At 32.5% G+C, this 13,569-nt stretch overlaps 1 long non-coding RNA gene across 1 annotated transcript; it reads left to right on the top strand.

The window, feature by feature from the left end:
* Nucleotides 1-10,072: 10,072 nt before the first annotated feature.
* Nucleotides 10,073-13,569, top strand: LOC148628682 (uncharacterized). Its single transcript, XR_015924171.1, has 2 exons — nt 10,073-10,176; nt 10,861-13,569. It is a non-coding gene; the product is annotated as an uncharacterized LOC148628682 (long non-coding RNA).

Genomic DNA, 13,569 nt, shown 5'->3' with positions numbered 1-13,569 from the left:
TGATCACACTATTGAAATCATGCTGTGTCACAGCCTGGGGTGAAGTTGCAGAAGAATAGATTCTCCTAGAGTCTCGAGAAGAATACAAGATTTCTCCATTCGAGATAGTTAAATCTAAGATTCAACTATAGAGAGTGGAGAAATATTGTAATCCACGAGAGCATTGGTGGAAAATCTGTTTCTATCATGAAATCTGTCGAAAACTCGAAAATGAAAAATTGCGGGAAAACTCCCGCAGAAAGTTAATCACCGGCTTAGAATGAGAGAAAATACAATAACGATAACAAAATATTACGCTTGATATTTCTTTACCGTTGAGATCATTTTTACGCCGATAGTCATGGTGCCGTAACCATTGGAGTAGATGTGTATTCTTTGGTTGCACTTAAAAGATAAACCATTGAAGATAACTTTATGTCAATTAATGGGAAAAAAGCTTATCTTTTTATATTATCATAAAAATAATCCGTACTTATGGTCAAATATACTGCAGCTACATAAAAGAGTAATAAAGGGAACCAAGGTTATAGCGGTAAACAAAGAATGTAATCAAGGGAGAAAGACCAGACATGGAAAACAGATATACACAACAAGGAACATAAAGTAACTAAAATCATACATACAAAGTAATACATCAGTGATATTGTCCAAAAGTTAAAATCATCAATTGTATTTACAGAATTGGAGGAGACCTTGAATGAGTTGAATAAAATATTACAAAGAAATATACAATACAATGAACAGAAACTCATTTAAACATACAGAAACGGGAATTTGCGAAGTGAGGTATTAATTCCCAACTCACTCGGATAATCTCCAGGAGCTGCAAATCTTAAGTTATAAAGAAAACAAAAAAAATCCTGCCTGTCTTTGGCTCAGAAAATTGGAACAAAGAGAGAAAGCCATAGTAGGGTTCAAGATATTTTTCAATCAAAACAAAGAACATGGGTATGGAGAAAGATAAGTAAAGCTCTGGCCGCCTAAGGCAGACAAAGCTTTTCCATTAAATATGATATCCCTGTAGATGGTAGGCAGTTTTGGGCTCCCTTGTCACTCGTAAAATGATGTTCTGGATCCATCTCCTCCCACTCAGATCCTTGCTATGAATTAGAAGTTTCCTTTTCAACTTTCTAAAAACATTAATCTGGATCCAACCAGGAATCTTCATTTTCAGTACATAATGTGGGCATTTCATTTCTACTGAGGTTTGGATCTTTTATAAGAAGTGGACGGATTAATTCATCTGCATTCATATCCGCTACCAATGCAAGATCTAAGTTTTAAACTATGATAAATCTTGTTAAATCTATTTCGTATTCTGCAATCTTAAACATCTTTTTTTTGTAAAATGCTCAATAACGATGTACACTATAGAACAAATAGGTGTTTCCCTACATAATATCATAAATTCAACCATACGTACAAAATTATCCACAAGCACTTTGTATTTGTTATAAGTGTAAGTACCACACGTATAATGTACATACATAAACATCCACCTGACTATATATACACAAATGTCGGTTTTAAATGAAATAAATGCTGCGCCCTTGTTACTACATAAACCTGGACTTTACAGGCTTTAAATGAAATTTATGCTGTACGCATACAGGCATTACATACTTTTTCATGTAACTGTACTACACAAGTACGGTTACAGTATTGATAAATACTTCAATATTGGCAGTTTGAAAAACTTATAATTAATTCATTATAACAATATTTTTTCAGACCCTAATACATATTGATGTAAATGGCTATCTGTAATTAAAAGAAAATTTAGTTTTTATATTTAAAGAACTATACTCACTTTACTCACATAACATGTGTATATAAAAAATAAAAACAAAACAAAAAATATCTTGTTTGTTTTTCTGTTGAACTACAACAATTTTCGAGATCATCAATAAATAATTTAATCTTTTAAGGTCAATATCTCCTGTAACTCCTGTAAGAAATCAATCACTGTCTTGGCTATTCAAACAATCATAATAAATAAACTAGAGTTGCTTTGTTGAAGAAAATAACCAGGAAATTACTGGCCAATTTGCTCCAGCAGACCATTACAAAAGTATAAAAAGTGTATCATTTATAATTGAGGTCCCTATTTAGCAAAGCATAATTTAAAATATTTACCTAATCCTAATGTGTTCAAATGTTGTTTAATTGACAAATTTCAAGGTGGATGCATGTATCAGATCAGTTCATCGCTAAACACCAGAATTTAGTTTGGTTTTCATACAGTGAAATTTCTTGCTTTTTTTCTAAAACAAAACGTCTGTGTTGCCATGATTACATGTCCTTTTAAGGTGGTCCCGCTTCAAATTAAAGTAGTGATAATAATATTTGCTTGTTTATAAGAAATAACAACAACTTATTCTAACTAAAGAGATAAAAAAAAATCCTCTTTTGAGCTGCTCGATATTTTCTTATCTCACCCACTGTTTGGGAAAAACCTCGTGCGTTTTCCTGAAAAAAAATGGCACGATCCTGAATCAGAGTTTGTATTTGATCCTACCTTACCAATATGCGATTAAAAATTCATTAAAATTATGAATTTCAACGAGAATAGCTGTTGTTTGATTATACTGCTGCGAGCCGGGTAGGTATCAAGGTATTTTCTTTGTTATGTATGTTAATTGTTTTGCTGCCACCACCTGTGTGAAGTACATAGGAGCTATCACAACTGGTTGAGACCAAACCGGGTAACATTTACATGAGATGGGAACACACCACTCAGAACATGTGATTATTGAGAAGTTTGGTCCATTTGTAACTTTGTAATTGTTTATGAGCTCCCAACTGGATCAGGGGAGGTTGTTAACTCTAGAATAGAAAGTTAACATAAAAAGGAATTAGGAGAAATGGAAATATTCTCTGAAAATAACAGTCATAGATCCAGCATACTATTTATTTTGTGTCATTGAATGAAGATGATTTTCAAAGAGAAAGTAAATCACTCCTGATAGAACAATCGCAATTAATGACACCAAGAAAAAGATTAACAATGTGAAAATTATGATTGTCTCTCCAGTGAAAGTTTCAGACAATCACACAGCCTCCTGTGTGGAATAGACAAGAGGCTCTGCTATCTTGTGTGACAGTAAATGGCATAAATATAAAGACTGTTACCAGTAGACAAATGGAAGTAACTCTTTATAAGAAGTAAGCCAAGCTGTGAGCACAATATTATATTCCAACAAATATAATTTTCAAATTCAATATAACAGCAAGTAATAACGTATATTAATGTTACGTTATAGTACCAGTCGATTTTTATGAAGCTTTTGTCACAGTGTTCAACCAAACATTTATTTTAAATTATTTAGTTAATTGTATATTCATTATTACTTAAATTACTAGATAATAAATTATCTTTACATAAAACGTTTTCTCTGTCGTACTAGAAGAAAAAACTTAGTAAAACCAGAATACGTGCCCATCTTATCTAATATGACTTATCAAATTTATCTCAAATAAAAGGGGAAAGGGGTGGATAGAACGTGTATTTATTCAGCAAATCAGCCAGTTTCTGGATTGAGAGATTCTAAGTAAATGATGACAATTTAATACTTTGTTACTTTGTATGTATGATTTTAGTTACTTTATGTTCTTTGTTGTGTATGTCTGTTTTCCATGTCTGGTCTTTGTCCCTGGATTACATTATTTTTATTACCGCTATAACCTTGGTTACCTTGATAACTCTTTCAACTTTAAGTGTGACGCCATCGTATTTTCCTTTACAAAAATAAACTAACCAACTTTCTTCTTGTTTATATTGTTAATTAAAATACAAAAATACTTTCCGGTGACAGCAACAGAACATAATGTTGCTATACTGTTGGTAAACGGAATAAAAGTTATACCCTTTGTGAAGTGCTCTAGCGGGATATCAAAATATTTAGAACCATCAGGTCCAAAACCCACGACATAATCGTTTATACCTAAGTGTATTCCGGCATGCACACTGTTCTCATCGGGGATCAAAGCACATGGTTGCAACTTGTTTCGCACTTAAAAGGAACTTATTCTAGAAATTGTATCTAGTGTCGTCGGAACTGCCTTTGTAAGCTTAAATTGAGCTTGTGTATCTTTCTTTGTTTCAAAATTTAAGCTGGTGAGTTTGCTTTGAACTTCTATTTGCCCGAACATATTGACATCTTTCTTCAAATTCTGTATGGTTTGGTTTATTTTCAGGATTAAGTGTGTTTCGTCAGCGGCTCCAGTATAATTCTATAAATTAAAATTTTGCGTTTCCCCAACATTAGGAAATTTCTTTAAATACATTTTCAGAATATCTTTTTTAATTGGCGTTTTTTTTAAGCTCCCGCTCTTCTGCTAGTAAACCTTTGTCCGCGTTCAAAGTTTTTTGCGTTTCCTTGTCCTGCTTGACGAAAACTATCGTCAGACTTAGATGAAATTTACATCGACTTGTTGGCAAATGTCGCCACTGATCTGATACTCTAAAAAATGCCCCATTTTGACACAGAAAATTGCTCATGCGGGTTCCTGCATTTCAAGCATTTATTACAGTGGCTTTCCTATAACTATGACACTCATTTGTTGCCAATCTGCTGAACAATACAAAGGATAGACAGACCTATTGAGACATTTAAACTGACCAATTGCTATAGTAAGAGTTGATGAATATGTTGCCACTAACCTATGAAAATTAACCTGGAAAGGTGTAAGACAGTCAATACCCTCAATGTTTCACATATGTTTCTCAGCTTATAAATATTACCCACAATGTGTTTTGGAGGAACTTCATGCTTTTTTCACAAAAAGTCTGCGTAGTTTTGGCAATCTCTGGCATAACGTATGAGTTGTGGTATGAACACTGCATACACAGGTGCTGAATGGATGTTGCCACAGATGAAAGGAAAAATGATAATTCTGAACGAAAAGTCATCACGTTTGTCGTAAAGTTTGGTCAATAGTTTCCTTTAACCATCAATTTCTAAGTGTAGGTCAAGATATGAGGCTGACTTCACAGTGTCTGTAATATCCTTTATCTCAGGTTCTTTGCGGTAGATGCGATGTATCAATTCCCGGAAATTAGGATTGTTTAATAATTGTTTAATAGGAGTTATAATATGAAAAACTATGAAAAAAAACAAAAAACGAAAGGATAGGGTATGATTCAGCATATAAGTTAGGTAACAGAGTCAGAATGCAACAGAGATAAAGGCAGAAATGACACCGATACCAAAGGAATTTCACCAGCTGATTGGGTCTCTTCGTTGGCGCAAAACACTAAAGACACTTATATGACAGGGTGTAACAATTTCGAAATTTTCCGAAAAGACTATGGTCTTGATTTGGCTACCTCCTCATTCCCATGTCTCTTTGTTTATAGCACATATGTCTTTTAGGGTAAAGCATATAAAACCGTTGCTTGTTATGTTACAGCTATCTGTTTCCGCACTGGACTACTCAATTCCAATTTTTTGTTTGATTACTCGAATAATTTCAAAAAAAATACTAGAAGGTTTGAAATAAACAAACTGTAATAAAGATACCAGGCTCCCTATATCACTTGAGCTGTTGGATAAAACGATTTGTAAACTGACTGTAGTTTGTTCTTTTGTTTATTAAGTGCGCATGTTCGTTCGCGGCCTTTTCTTTCGCCTTTGTTTTGTTTTTTTTTTAAATATGGGAACATTTACAAAGATAGACCAGGAGAAGCAAATATTTGTAATCAAAGATACATCAGTTGAGAATACTTATGGTTATCAGGCAATTAAAGTTAATATCAATTATTCAAAATGTGATCAAGTGGGAAGAGAAGCTTTCATCCGTTTTATTTTTGTCAAATCAAAGCCAGTCAAGGTTTCAGTTTACTACTGGTATTAAAAATACATTGCAAATATTGGGGATTGATTCAACCAATCATAAATCCCATTCATTTAGGATTGGATTGGCATCTGATGCCTTACTAAAAGAAATAAGAAGCGAGGAAATTGTGACATTGGAAGGTGGAGATCGAATGCATAAAGGTCCTATATTCCGAACTAATGTTATACAACAAATTTTGGTTTAATGTTACTGTATTATGCATTTACTGTTGTAGTTAACGATTCAAATTTTGTATGTATCATTGTAATTAAGTGTCCCACAATTAAGAAGGACTCATGAAGGGCAATAACGTAATACCTTTATAAAATAATCGGTGTCATGCAAACTCTCCTTTACTTGCTGACCTATTCCTTCACTCTTCATCTGCACAATGAAAATTGATTTATTCAACGGGTCATAGTTTTTCTTTCCTCGTTTGTCTACCCCGGACTTAACTTTTTATGAGCAACTCGGCGGATGCTTCCAGAAAAGCAGAGGACGCTTACCCTACCGGTGAACCTGGTCCATGCTCCCAGTTTTTAGTGGAGTCCATGCTCCCAGTAAGAAGGCAACTGTTTTTGGCAGGGAAAAACAGGTTACAATGGGGCGAGTTATTTTACTGGGTAAAGCACTTTCTTACTTTCAAACCACCTACGGATGTTCAGTTATACACTGTGATCCCAATTCTATGAAAGTTAAAGAACTATAGCTTGTTGCCTACGACACGTCTAGTTTCAGGTTCTACCAAGATTTTCTTGGTGCTTAAGTCAAAACGTTCAGACTATGATTATATCAGTGGTTAGAATTAACAATTATGCAGCATGCATTTGTATTAAGCACGGAGGGGGATATGTGAAGTATCCGGAGCTCACCTTGGAGTAAATGAGAATGTATTCATTTATCAACCATAGGAAACCAGATATTTTATTACCATCAGAAGTGTATGAGTTTGGACCTTCTCGGTGTATAGAACATACATGTATTACGTTTACTTATTTTTTCTATAGAAATTGAATGAAAATCCACTTAATCTATTTACGGAGCTTAATACATGTTCTCTTTTAACCTTTAGTTTAGTGTCAGTGAAGTATTCTGAGTGAATTAAGTATACGCAAGTCCTGAATTTGTCCAAATTTTGTTTACATTAAAGAATAAGTAATGCACTCTAAAATTTATTAAAATGTTATGTTCTTTATGCCGTTACTGATATTAATAAAGTTGAATTTTGGGTTTGAATTATGGCCGTCTTAAGTCGAAGCTGGTGTTGCCTCTCTTGTCCACTTTGAGACAGTAGCCGGATTCTAGATAATAAAGTAATCGTCTACATATCCGGTCTTGCGAACACCAACCTAGAAACATCATTTTTCGTTGAAATTTAATACCCAATAACTGAGCTTCTGTTTCCAAGGTCAGATACATTTTTTTTTGTGTTTTCGTCAAATATGATATTCTTGATCATGTAATGACAGTCATAAATCAGCCAGTAGATCATTAGAATTATTGATATCTAAATGTAAAGCAAATGGTGGATTTCAATATTCTGCATTTACAAAACTTTTTTGATTCTCTTGTAATGTCTGTAAGCAGCAATATGGGGCATAAAGGAATATCCGTGTATAAACAGTGTAAAAAAACAGAACAATGCGTTTTTTCATGGGTGTCGGTAAATACACACCAAATTTGGCTCTGTATGGTTATATGGACTGGATGCCATGTAATGTAAAACAATGGACTTGTCTTTTATTAAATTGGTCTAGACTTACCAAAATGGGTGATGAAAGAGTTGACAAAAAGGTGTTTTTATGGGACAATTCCCAAGGAAATAGGAAAGTTAAAAACTAGCAATATAAGGTTAATACAAAATTTAGAGTATTAATATAGATTATTTGTGATACAAACTGTACTATACTTATGGTAAAGAGAATTATTTGATAAGAAACATGCATGGTAAATATAAAAGTTCTTTCTCTAAATTTCGGTGTGGTGTAGCGCGGATGAAAATCGAAACCGGTAGATACGAAAATTTATGTATGGAAGAAAGAACATTTTTAATTGTTGTTTTAGTGTTGAAGATGAAAAGCATGTGTTATTGGAATGTCCTTTATATGCAGATATACGTAATTTTTTTACCCATGCCTGTTGTATTTATGATTTTATGAACATGTCTGATGACCAAAAATTTATTTTTTATGTTTAGTAATGATGCCATGTAATTTTACACTGCAAAATCTGCCATAATGTTTTATTTAAACGAAAAAAATGTTTTACATAATTAGTATTTTAATGTTGTTATTGTAGTATGTATTTTTATAAAAGTATTTTAGAATGTGTATATGTTTGCACGTAAGGTGATACTTTAATAAAGTATTTGCCTTGTCTTGTCTTGTCTAAATGAAATGACTACATTGTATCATGCTGATATTCAATGATTGATATAATATCGTATGACAATTATAATCATGATTAATTATGACTACTACTGATAATGTTTTGGACTCTTATTTATGTGAGCTGCAACCTTCTTCCGCCAAAATAAAATTAGCTATTTATAGATGTATTATTATTTACCAAATCCCAAAGAGGGCACCAATGCTTGTGATTACTGCTCGTCGCCTCACTCATGCTGAGGATTCTGATATTTGCTGGATAGGCTTGTATGACACACTCATTACACGCGCTAAGACATACAAACCACGCATAATACGCATTATTCACGTTGCTTACATGTATAAGCGTGTGTAATGAGTGCGTGTCATAAACGCAATTACATTTCCAGAGTTTTATTTGCGATTTTCAAAGCTTTCAAACCTCTTTCATGCTCATTTTAAACCCTACTTTTGTACTTTAACACATAAAATTACAGTTACCTTGCAGGTATCAAGTGTTATTCTCTGTAAGAATCAAGCAGTACATGATTCAAGTAGAGGGAAAACACACGTCTGTCCATGAAGCTTATTTAAAATTTTATCTGAAACGCAGAAATGGCATTTATGTTTTTTGAAATATGATTAATTGGAGGTTTATGTATTATGAAATGCATTGCAATTTCTTCATATAAGGGAGATAACTCACTGTTCCACTATCATTCTATCAGCTTTTCTGCTGATATGCCACTTCTTAAACAAACTAACAGTCATTTCGTCTTCAATAGTCCATAAACTGTGTACCCAAATTATCAAATACGTTTGTTTTTTTTTAACGTGACTCATTATTTTTAGATATTTTGCCTGATTCTTACAGATACCAGCAATTGGTAATTATAAAGCTCACGTCTTGCAACATATCTACACCATTTAAGAATAGCTTATATTTTATTTTTTTAGGAATGATACGTAGTAAATCTGGTGTTTATTAGGTGTTTTGAAGATTTTGAAATAAAATTTATCCTATTCTAAAAGGAAAAAAGGCGATACAAGATCGTTACAAATGCATAATTCTCAATAAATGAAAATTTACAAAAAGATTCTACTCCTTTTATTCATTTTAATTTCCATGTTTTTTTTATGTTTGAAAACCATTACAGTATATAAACAATGGGACTGATGATAAAAATTACTAAGCCAGTTGAATTCGATTAATTCTTAGGAGTTGAAAAATAGTTGTATGTAATTGTACATTTCATTATAAGTTTCAATTTAATGATTGGGTACAATTTAAGTGATGACACTCTCATTTGTCTATTGTACATTGGAATTTCTAAAAAGTTAGAACTTAAAGTTTGTATCCATAACTATTTCTAAACTGTTGAAAAAGTCTAATCACATGAAATAAATTAAAACGGCAAATCAGTATCCAAACGTCAAAATCTGCTGAGTTGTTAGGTTATTTACCTGTTATTTGGACTCTTTTCTTCTGATGATCAAGGTTATTTAACTACTAAAGCTAAGCTTAGTATATATTTGTTCGTCTGTGGCATGTTTATTTTAATTATTTCCTTTTTCGTGTACTTAAGTAGCAGTCTTTCTAAAAAAAATCAGACAGAAAGTGATTCATGGTTCTTCACCATGAATCACTTTACAGTTGGCGGTTGTTTGTTTGTTTGTTTGTTTGTTTTTTTTTTTTTTGTTTTTTTTTTTTTTGGTTTTTTGTTTTTTGTTTTTTTTGTTTTTTTTTTGTCTCGCTTTAACATTAAAATTCTAGTTCGTAAATATTCAAAATGCTAAATTTTGAATAACGCCTTCGTTTTTAAATATTATCACCATAATAGACTTATGTCGTTTAAACGAAATTGATTATCTAATCACGTGTGTTGATATTATGTTCCTTGCGGCATGTTGTGTCAAAAGGAGAGATTGTGGAATGCATTTTCATTTTGATGACAAAGATTTAAGTACCGCAGTAACTATATCTTATTATTTTGTTCAATTGCGTACATATGCATTTTTCATTTATAGTAGCCGATCACACTTTTTAAACGTATTTCTATTTTCGTTTTCATGTTGACTATCGAGGAAATTAGATGAGACCGGGCGGTCAACCACGATAATATAATATCATCACCTAAATTACTGATCAAGCCTATCAAGTATCAAGTTTCCCTTGGTCCTAACATCATTAAAAACGTTCATCCAAATTTTAATAGAGCATTTAAACTATCAACAGCCTTTATTCGATCACCACACCCCGCCTCAAACAAAATATACACTTCCACCACACTAATATGGATAAAAGATTTTCTGTCTGGTCTCTGTCCCTGAATTACATTCTTTTGATTTCCACTAGAATCTTGGTTCCCTTGATTACTATTTTAAGCACGAAAGGACTTAAATTAATGATCACGTCTACATTGAATAAGACAACAGAACTGCAGACTTGCAACTTTCATAATTTAGTTTCAAGTTAAAAGGTTTTCATTACAAAGCAAGTATCTTGTTTTAATGTTAAAGATTAATTTTATTTGCATTACATAACTTTAATTGTAATTTGAAATACTTATTATAACAAGCTGCGTTTGCTTACTAAGAAAATTAAACAAGTCAAAATATATAATATATTTGTAGACTTTCCTAAAATTATTTTCAGATATAATGGCTTTCAACTGGACTCTATGTGGAATTTGTGAATCTCTCGAAGTATCTACGCCGGCATCATCAGTTTGGGGCCCCGATTGTGATGAAGGTCTTTGCAATGATTGTGAGAAGAGATACAGTGTTTCCAAGGGAACCAAGACGCATCAGACAATACCAATCGACAAGTACGAAAAAACTTGCCCCTGAAATTCTAAAAACAACTCGAAAGGTATCAAATATATTGCCGGCTATACGATTGCCTTTATTGTCATAGATGTGTAATCGAGTCCCATAACACTTGTAAAGATCTAGAAGCCGTTGGTGATATATGTCAAATCATCAAATGTATTTACTGAATTAGAAGTCCTTGAATGACTTGACTGAAAATGTTATAAAAATCATACAACACAAGTCCAATATGAAGTCATTGAAAACAGAAAAACAAAAGATAGAAAAGGAAATTTATGACATGAGGTATAAAGTCAACAAATACTTAGATGACCTCCAAGAGAAGTTAATAAAAGATCTGCAAATTTTGAGTCATAGTGAAAACGAGAAGATTCTTGCTTTGATACAGAAATTGAAAGAAAGAGAGACGGAATTATTACAATACAAGGAAACTTTCAACCAGATTAAAAACATGCAAGTGAATTACATATTTTTCTGGCTTTGAAAGAAATAGTAAAAGCCGTCAAAGATGAAGAGGAGCGGCTACAGTCATTACGATGCACGACAGAAGCCACCAACGAAACACACTTAATCTTGAAAATGAACCAAACAATTCAGAATTCCGAAATATTCGGACAAATCGAAGTTCAAAACAAACTCGCAAGATTGAATTGTAAAATTAAAAAACATAAACAAGCTCGGTTAGAGAACAGTAACGACAACTCTAGATAGAATTTCTTTGACTAGTATAGGATCTTTTGTAACAAGAGAAAGTGTAAGATCTTGTTCTTTGATCTCCGATGAGATTAACGTGTGTGCCTGTACAATTTTGATTAAGAAGTATGTCATTGGCATCGGGCCTGATGGTTCCAAATATTTTGATATCCTACTACAGAACTACGTACGTGATATAACTTTTATTCCGTCTTTCAACAGTGTAGCGGTATCATGTTCAATTTCCGAGACCAGAAATAGTGAAACTCAAATTATCATTTACAACATTTACAAAAAGAAAACTGTCAAGTTTATTTCTGTTCAAGGTGACTATGATGGACACACATTTAAAGAAGAAAATGTAATATATCTAATCGGAAATTTGGGAATAGGTAAATTGAACATTTTTAATGAAAGATTTAAAAGAGTATGCGATCAGATGATATTGGGTGATCATAAAATAGCTACATATAATAACAGATTATACTATACAACAAATAAATATCTTTCTTCATGGTTAGATTCAAAGGAAGGGAATGTGATGTGCTGTGATTTGCATGGTGGTATGAAAAGAGATTTTGAAATAAGGGAAGTACTTGATGACCCAGGGAGCATCGCTATAGATAATGAAGGATATGTTTATATTGCTGGTATCTCGTCGAATAAGTTGTTGTCTTTCAGCCGGACGGCTCTCAATACAAAGAACTTCTGACGTCCGCCGATGGACTTTATTTTCCAGTAGGAATTGACTTTATCAGATATACAAACCAGCTGTTAGTAGCAAACATGAACGGCAAGGCGTTTTTGTACAATGTCAAAAGGCCATTATTGTTTATGTTATAGAATATAATTTATAGATGATTATAATATACACAAGTGTAGACACAGGACATACTGTCTGATGGTATATATGTAAGGAAATAAATTTGGTCTGAAAAACATATTTGATCAAACATGTAACTCTTGAACTGTATCTCTTCAGGTCGTTTTTGTCAATTTAACAGTATCCTGTGAGTGTTTAGTTATAAAAATTCATCACTTCATAATCATTTATACGCTTTTTCTTCAAAAAATATTCATTAGTGTACGTATGGTTATAGTTTGTTGGGATTTTGAAATTTGGAATACTAATATTCAATTCATTATTGCATCACTTTTTTCGAAAGATATATATTATTAATAGTTATTCTGGAATCACAAGGTAAATTTACAAACAATATGCTTTAAACAACCAATATTGCCCAGTTGTCAAGAAAATAAAAATAAGTTGGTCATTTGTGATCTACTAGAACTCAATGAAAGATAAGTCATCCATTAGGATTTTATTAAATCTTTAAAAACATGCCTCAAGGTGTTTTATTAACAACAGCACTTTTGGAGGCTGTAGCCACCACTCCAACAACCCTATAAAATGTCAAAACATTCTATCTGAAATGTTTTGAGTTGATCTTAGTTAATTGTCCCATCAAGAGAATATATAGGCACTGGTATATGTGTTTCCGATATTTTAATTTTCTTATTGAACACATACTTGATATATAACATGAAAATCCAAGTAGCATACACAATGAATGAATGAATGAATAATGAGTTCGTGATTGAAACAGTTAAGCAAGTGGAATGTTTGAGTGAATGAATGATAAGTCAGTGAATTAACTACTATATTTACCACAAATGTACATTACTTAACAACATAGCTTCAACCGAAAACAATTTTAATTTTGTTCTGGTAGACTGAAATTCTGTGCTATTTTCAATAAACGTGTTGCCATGATTCCATGTGCTTTATGATGGTTTAAAGTGTGATCTTGTTTTCAATTAAATTCAAGTAATAATCATA

The sequence above is a fragment of the Perna viridis genome, chromosome 1, assembly GCF_037379345.1.
Source record: "Perna viridis isolate PV_CMFRI_1.1 ecotype Kerala chromosome 1, ASM3737934v1, whole genome shotgun sequence".
Taxonomy (NCBI): Eukaryota; Metazoa; Mollusca; class Bivalvia; order Mytilida; family Mytilidae; genus Perna; species Perna viridis.
This window is presented reverse-complemented; position numbering and strand designations above follow the sequence as displayed.